At 50.1% G+C, this 7,691-nt stretch overlaps 1 protein-coding gene across 3 annotated transcripts in view; it reads right to left on the reverse strand.

Annotated features, from left to right (window-relative positions):
• Positions 1 to 6,023, reverse strand: part of STEAP3 (STEAP3 metalloreductase) — a 43,971-nt gene extending 37,948 nt beyond the window's left edge. The window contains exon 1 of one of the 3 annotated variants that reach the window (XM_043525686.1): positions 5,894 to 6,018. The gene's annotated coding sequence lies outside the window, so the exon portion shown is untranslated. Of the gene's footprint in view, positions 1 to 5,230; positions 5,378 to 5,893 lie in introns of those variants that run through there. The other 2 variants (XM_007057045.4, XM_037912153.2) reach the window with 2 other exon arrangements.
• Between the last annotated feature and the right edge of the window lie 1,668 nt (positions 6,024 to 7,691).

A 7,691-nucleotide genomic window follows, 5' to 3' on the forward strand; every position in this document is an offset into this window, starting at 1 on the left:
CACATCCATATGTAAGAGCTTATTAGAGCTTCTCTAGCCTGCTTTTTAGTGGCTGTCTTTGTATTGTCCAAACAGCCAACTTAGAGCTTTTCAGAAGTTACAGTCAAGGGCGAGCGAGGGGAAAGTGTAGCGAGAAAGACATCCCACAAGCAGAAACAAGGGGAAAAGGGTGTGTGGGGTAGGCGGATTGAACAGCATGAACCTAGGGAAGAGAGATAAGGGATATCAGAAGCAGCCAGAGTCTCCTTTCTGTCTCTCAAAGAGAGGTTTGGAAAGTGCAGGAGCACGCTGAAGGAGTGAACAGTTCAAAGGCAGATCTGGTGGAAGATAAAGTTAGAACTCAGTCTAACTTTGCTGAGTTAGGGGGCAGGAGGAAAACTTGGTTTAAAAGCGGCAAATAATACGGAGGTTGTATGTTCTCTGGGGCAGGGGTGAACCTGAGGTAAAAGAGCTCTAGAGCCACTGTGCTACCTATTTGACTATCAATGTGTGGAACTACTGGCTAGATCACGGCCCTGTCATTACACGGACAATGGATATTTCAGTGTATAATCCAGCTCCTTGTCCTCTACAACACAGCACTTGCCTACCACTCTACTCTCATCTCTTTCATCAGCTGACTGACCTACAAGACTCCTGCTTCCATCACCACCTCCACTACAGCAGGGAGTGGACAAACCAATTACCAAGACAGAGAGATCTTTGGAGTTTTAACTTTAAAGCCCTTGCTGGATTGAGTCCAAACACTTTACTGATCATTTGGCTCCCTCTATACCATCTTGTTCCTTAGGTCAGAGGGCAGGGCACTGCTGGAGTCTGCGGTTTGCAGAGACTGACAGAACATGGACCATACTTTTGTAGGCTCTGAGATCCCTTTTTTTGTGAAGCAAAAGGAAGGTCATAGACCTCTTTTAAATTGTATTTTATATTTCACAGCGCCCTTGGCAAGATACATTAATTGGTGCGTTATTGCTTTTAGGTTCGAGCCGTCTGGTATTATTTTCTTGAGTCTTTAATACATATTTTATAGTTAAGTCTATTGGAGTGCTCCCTCTGGCAGACAAATGTCCTGAAATAAAAGTTAATTCATTCTAAATAATAAGTGATGCTTACTGATATGTGATGGTACTTTATATTATAAATAATTGGTGCCCAGATACTTCGGCGATGGACACATTAGAAATGCCTTGTGCCCCAGTACACGTGAATAACTTTACATATGCAAGTGCTTCCAGTGACTTCAGTGGAAATGCTCATGTGGCTAAAGGTGAACATATATAAAAGGTTTGAAGGATCAAGGCTTAAAGTAGACATTTTGAAAATCTGCTAGGAGAAGCTGGGGGGTCTAAAGGTGAATTGTGCTTTCTGTATTGTTTTCTAAGGCCTTGGTTAAAATGTTCAGAAACTCCCAGATGACTTGGTGCTTTTGAAAATGTTGACCTTGTCTACATGAGGCTACACTGCTAATGCCCGTTCAGCAAGAGAAGAGCCCTAGTCAGTGTAAGGATGGAGGAGAAACCACATCATGAAGAACAGTAGCGTTTAAGTTTGAAAATCAATTAGCATCTGCCCCCATTACAAGCTTGGTTCGGTGAGTGTCATAATCAAGGATGATAAACTGATTTGTAAAAAAGCTGGTGCTTATTTATTCTTGGAAGGTCATACTTCATCACCATAGCAACCAGCGGCTTTTCCATTTCTCCAGCAAGTTGGTTTCATTAGTAACCTTGGCCAAATGGGTTTGAGAGAAGAAAATTTTCACTTGTTTTGCGAGAATCTGAGGGTGTTTCTATAGATTTTTTTTTTTTGTAATGTTGCAAAGCCCAGTTCCTTATGACGTGTGTGTGAGTATGCTGTTCTTTTTTTTAAAAAAAAAAAGCTTTTCAAATGGCACATTTTCCTGTGGTGTCCTGCATAAGTCATCACTTGCAACTTTTTCCTTTACAATTACACAGCAAATCAAACATGTATACTGAATATCAGATCTGGCTTTACTGTACCTGATTTTTATGTCAACTGTGGTTTGTTAAAAGAGATGAGACCTGCGGTGGTATTTAAATCTTATTTTAAAAATCCTAAATCGACAGGAATTTTGATACTGTAAGCTACTTTCTTCCTCCCCCCAGCAGGTTTAGGTTTTATTTCTCTCCATAGGACGGCACTTTGCAATGCACAAATCTCACTTGGAAGATACCGATTTAAAAGCCCATTGGTGCATTGTGATTGTTGTATGCTTGTGCCACACCCAGCTGGCAGGAGGCAGCCTCTAGGTGCTACTACTGCAATATAAATAATACATGCTTTCATGAACGTCCTGCTCTTTAACCAACAACTCGCCACACCTGGGCTCGGATCCTGCAAACTCTTATCTATGTGCTCAGCTCTAGACGGAGCGGTCAGTTCTCCGAATGGTCCCATTGAAGTAATTTGAAGTGCACACTTGTCCTGCATGTTTGTCTTTCTGAATCACAGTCAGTTCTGTGATTCCTGCCTCCACCCAAGTTAGTGTTCTGCTGTTGCTATACAAGGACAGCCCCGTGTTAACAATACGTTTTTGTATACATACGCAGATGTAAATAGGAAAAATCTTAAAGCCTATGTAACTGATCCTGCAACTAGTTCGGCCTGTGCAGAGTCCCACTTAAGTCCATGTGGGCCTGCCTGCACGGAGCCAACTGCAGGATCAAGGCCTGTATTGTAAATACATGTGTGTTATGGTGCCCTTTCCCTTCCTTTTCTTGGAATATTTTTCCTTCAGCACATCTAACACCCAACAAAAGGTTGCTCTCCTTGAGGATCCTGAGCAGTGGTTCTCAACCTATTTACCATTGTGGGTCGCATCCAATACTACCTGTATGGCATGGGTGGCGGGTGAACCCCCACTTTGGGGAGGCTAGCCTGCTGGCCCTGCCCCTTCTGCCCGAGGCTCCACCCTCCCGCATGTTGGAGCCCCGAAACCCCATAACAGAACGAGCCCCGAGGTCCCCCGTGACGAGAGGAGCCCCAGCTCACCCACACCAGCCACCCTGGGCCAGCCCCAGTGCCAGGCTGAGCGACATGCCGGGCCGCTCCCAGTGCCGGGTCGAGCCACTCCCCCGCAGCCTGAGTGCCAAGCCAAGCCACTCTCCCCAGACCCTCCACCCAAGCGCTGGGCAGAGCTGGCACCCCCCCATTCAAGCTGGTGGCCCCAGTGCCCGGCAGAGCTGCTTCACTCCCCCACCAGACCCCCACGCCTGCTGCTTGCTTGCAGCGTCCCTCCTCACTCCCCCACCCCCGAGGAGAAGTGACACAGCAAGCAGCGGGGAGCAGGAGTTGGAGTTCAGGAAGCCAGGCAGTGGGTGGGGGCTGAAGGCCTTGGGGAAGAGGCGGGGCCCCACAGCCCAGGTGTCCCGTGAGAGTGGCTTCGCCAGGAAGGCTTTGCCTTCCCTGGCCTATTATACCTGCCGCCCACGCATGGATGGTGCGTATAATAGGCTGGGGAAGGCTGTGCCTCCCCAAACAGCCCCGTATGGCCCCGGCCATGCTCCATCCTAGGGCCCCCTCCTGCTGCTAGTTGGCCCCAGCGCAGACAGGCTGCTCCTATTCTGGGAAGGGAAGCCTCCTGGGGCTGGGTCTAGGGCAGCTGGGACTTGGGGTGTCTGGGGCTGCCCGGGGCTGCCCAGCGCTGGGGGGGCCCCTGGCATTGGGGCCACACCGCCCAGTGCTGGGGGAGGCAAAGGGAGGGCCACATGCTGCCCACTCGTCGCTCTGGGGCTGGGTGGGGAGGGATGCGTGCCGCCCACCCGTCTGGCGCTCTGGGGGGCGCGTGTGCCGCCTGCCGGGTGCTCTGGGATTGGAGGCGCTCAGGTGACCCGGGGCTGTGGGGGGGCTGGCGGCTGGGGGGGGGGGGGGAGGGGCTCTGGCCTTGGAAGGTCAGGATGGGCTTGGCCTCAGGTGGAAAGGGTGGGCTGGGCTGGGCTGGGCTGGGGGCTAGCCTCCCCAAGCCCATGGTTCACCCACTGCCATGCTGTATATCCCTGAGGATGTCACTTGGGTCACAGCTCTGTGCTGACTGGACCGCAGGTTGAGAATGACTGATCCTGAGGAACGCTACCTGGTCCCCCATTTCTCCCTTCCTTCTCTTTCAGTGTACTGCAAACAAGGTGTTAATCATCTGGCAGGTAAAACAAGCAGCCTACTCAAAGGCCAGAGCCAATCCAATGGGTGTTCTGGAAGGAAATGTTTCTACAGCTAAGTGGTAGGCAAACTTCCTCCTTTCCCTGAATCACAAGCACCACATAGAGGAGACACTCCTGAGTTTCTACTGGCCTAGGCAAGGAACGAGGTCATTCCAGAATCAGACCACATCTCCCATGCTGATTCTTTAATTTATACCCTGATATATTGTTCTTCATTTCTAAGTAATCTGAGACTGAACATAAACTAAACTCCCCCGTGGCCTTCAAGCATTCTTCCTTTTACAGACCAGCTATAGTGATAATATAATTATTGCCATTCTCTCTCTGTTCAAATGGAATTTCTATTCCTCCCTCTGCCACTGATGTGTGACCTTGGGCAAGTCATTTCACTTCTGTGGCTTGTTTCCCCATCTATTACATGCAGATTGTAAAATTTGCAAAGCACTTTGGGAGCCCTGCATGAAATTATATCTAGTATAAGGGTAAATTATTGTTAAAAGGACACAGTCACTTTAAAATGTACACATCTGTCTAGTGGTTTTTTTTAAACCAACTGTTGACACATCTAAGACAGCTATAGGTGGGCTGGAGAAAAGATATTTTATCTGGTTTCAGTCTGTTTTCTGAGTCCATTTGACAGCACTTAATGTAGAGTCAGTTTCACTTTTCCCCCTGTAGACTGTCAATCTCCCCCGCCCCCATTTGTGTAGGCGTTTCACACAGCAACAGTGAAGGAAAAAAAAAAAAAAAAAGGGAAAATGTAATTGTAAAACCACAAAATCCGCCAGGAGGATTCAGTGCAGATACTTCCTGAAAGTACTTCTAACTCTTTTCTAAATCAACTCCCTTTGAGAGGCTGCCGTGCCCCTTTTAAGAAATTCTGACACTTGTGTGATCCGAAATAAAAACTAGATACTTCCATCATGAAAACCACGGACACCAGATGACGTCCCAGACACCCCTGGATTAAGGCACACATAACCAAGCAATTCAAGTTCAATACCATCTCCCTGATTTGAAACAAGTTACTTGAATATACCGAATAGACTCACAGAGAGAGAAATCAGACTCAAGATGTCCCCTAGCGTGTTGCTTCTGGCTTTTGCCCGAGACGGTGCATGCCCCATACGCCCAGTCCCACTTGTTTTAAGAAAGCCAGGCCCCGGGGACAGTAACAACAGGCCATCATGATGGCCATCCGCGAACTAGGGAACAACGCCCACGGGCCGGAGAGCTAATACTCCAGGACGAATGGAAAAGGACAGGGGTTGGCCACGTGCGATCCAGTCACATTGTGGACGCAGGGTCTGGCCCCTCCATACGTGGCCGGGGGCTTCTGAGCAGCCAGGAGAGGCTGCAGCGGGGACTCCGGCGGACCCCGGGCTGAGAAACTCCCCTCACCCCAAAGCACCCCTGCCTATGGGAGGAGAGTGCAGCCCCGGCCATAGCTTACCCCCGCCCGCCCCGCCCCGCATGCGGTCAGGCGATTGGATGGGGGGCCGGGATCACCAGCAGCCCTGCTCCCCCTGGAGCCCTGCACCGAGCGGCGCGCTCCAGCCCCCTCCCTCCAGGCAGTAGCAAAACTCCGGCTGCTCCCGCCCCTTCCCCATTTACCACCGCCGCCGGCCGGCAAGTGGCGCGTCGCCACGCGAGGGCGGGGACAGGGATCCGCTCAGAGCCGGAACCGGAGCGGGCCCCGGGGGCCGTGCACTCACCTCCGCCGGGGCCGGGCAGTGAGCGGCCAGCACGGGGCGCCTACTTTGGGTAGTTGCGACTGCCGCCCCGTGATGCGCGGCGCGGAGCTCCTCCTCCCCGGCCCCATGTGCCAGCTCCCGCTTCCCGAGCCCAGCGCGGCGGAGCCCGCCCCGGGCTCCTGCCTCTCGCTGCGGGCGCCGGGCCAGGGGACCCGCCGGGGTCCAGGCTGGCTCCGCAGGGAGCTTTGGCTGGGGAAGGAGGCAGATTTCACTGTGACTTCATCTCAGGGGCCAGCTCCTGGCTCTGAAGCCAGGCTGCGCTGCTGCAAGCCGCAGACCAGAGCCAGCCAGCGGTTAATGGTGCTTCTCCGTGTCGTCTCAGTTGCCCAGGAGCCAGGACCTCATTGTGCCAGCACTGTACAAGCAGATCCAAGAGATGACCCAGTCTTCTCTCCTTCAGCTGGCCCAGATCAGGTGTGCAGCATAGAAGTCCAGGCTGCCTCTGAAACACACAGTCTCTTGGTTAATGCTGGGATTTTGCATGCACACACTGGTAGGATTGTGATTTTAGAGGCACAAATGCCAGGGAAGGCTTTTAACAGCAGCTGTATTTCCCCCCTGCATTACAGTTTTTGATTGATAATGGAAACTATTGGTCCAGAGCAATGGACACTAACCAGTGTGTATGTATGACCCCATGTGGTTTTTAAACCTGGTGTTTCTTTCCTGAGATCCAAGATTGGGCATTTGGAGCTCAAACTTTTCAGGACTGCCCAAACTCCTCTTCTCCCTCACAGCTGCAAGGAATTTGACTTGGGAAGGTTGGGGCCTGGGTGGGCCTCCTCTTCAGTCCCCAGCCTGCAGGTTTCACAGCAATGACTAGCTAGCAGGTTTTCCCTGAACTCTGGATTTTGGGCACAAACTGTTCAAAGCTGGTCACAGCCCTGTTGATCTCGAACCTTATTTAAATGAGGGCTTCCAATGTCTCCCAGGGCCTCCCTTCAGATAAGTAGGGCTGTTCTCTGCTGTGTCTTACGGTGTAATGTCTAACCCTAGTAGCAGATCCATGGCCATGCAGAATTTCACATAGTGACTAATTAGAACTTAACATGAGCAGCAGGGATGGGAGTTGGAACTTCCTGCTCCAAAAGCATAAGCCTCTGCTACTTAAACGAAAGGAGAATTGCTGTTCGTAGTGTGAGACCTATGTGATGTGAGCAGTTTGAGCCCATTCAGTAGGGGATAGTGGCACACCTGTTAATTACAATATAATGCACGTGCAATGGGGGTAATGACTTTTTTTTAAAAAAAGAGGATTGAAGCCTGGCATTCTTTACGAGAGTTTCTCGATTAACAATTCAGACTAAATTATAATAGATGATTTGTCCCTGAACTAGGTTAGACTTTACCATGTCCCTTAGTGTTTCCTTGATTTCTACACAGTGGGGATGTTCTCAAGTCCAGAATGGCTATATGAGCACATAAGCAAAAAGCCCAGACTGCCTGTCTGTCTGTCTGTGCATGCCTGTCTCTCTTTTTTATTTTACAGGAGGCAATACGTAAGAATTCAAAAGGGCCACAATAGATTTCAAAGAACAAATACCTACAGGTGTAAAAATAAGTAACAAGAGATTCTTTAAGTGTATGAGAAGCAGGAAGCCTGTGAAGGAATTGGCGGGTATTCTTGATCCCTTAGGCTTAAAGGGAGTAATTAAGTAATTAAGGATGAGTAATTAAGGACATTGCTGAGAAACTAAAGGATTTCTTTGCATTAATTTTCACTGCTGAGGATGATGGGGAGATTCCTACTGTGGACCTG

The sequence above is a fragment of the Chelonia mydas genome, chromosome 11 (genome assembly GCF_015237465.2).
Source record: "Chelonia mydas isolate rCheMyd1 chromosome 11, rCheMyd1.pri.v2, whole genome shotgun sequence".
In the NCBI taxonomy this organism is placed as follows: Eukaryota; Metazoa; Chordata; order Testudines; family Cheloniidae; genus Chelonia; species Chelonia mydas.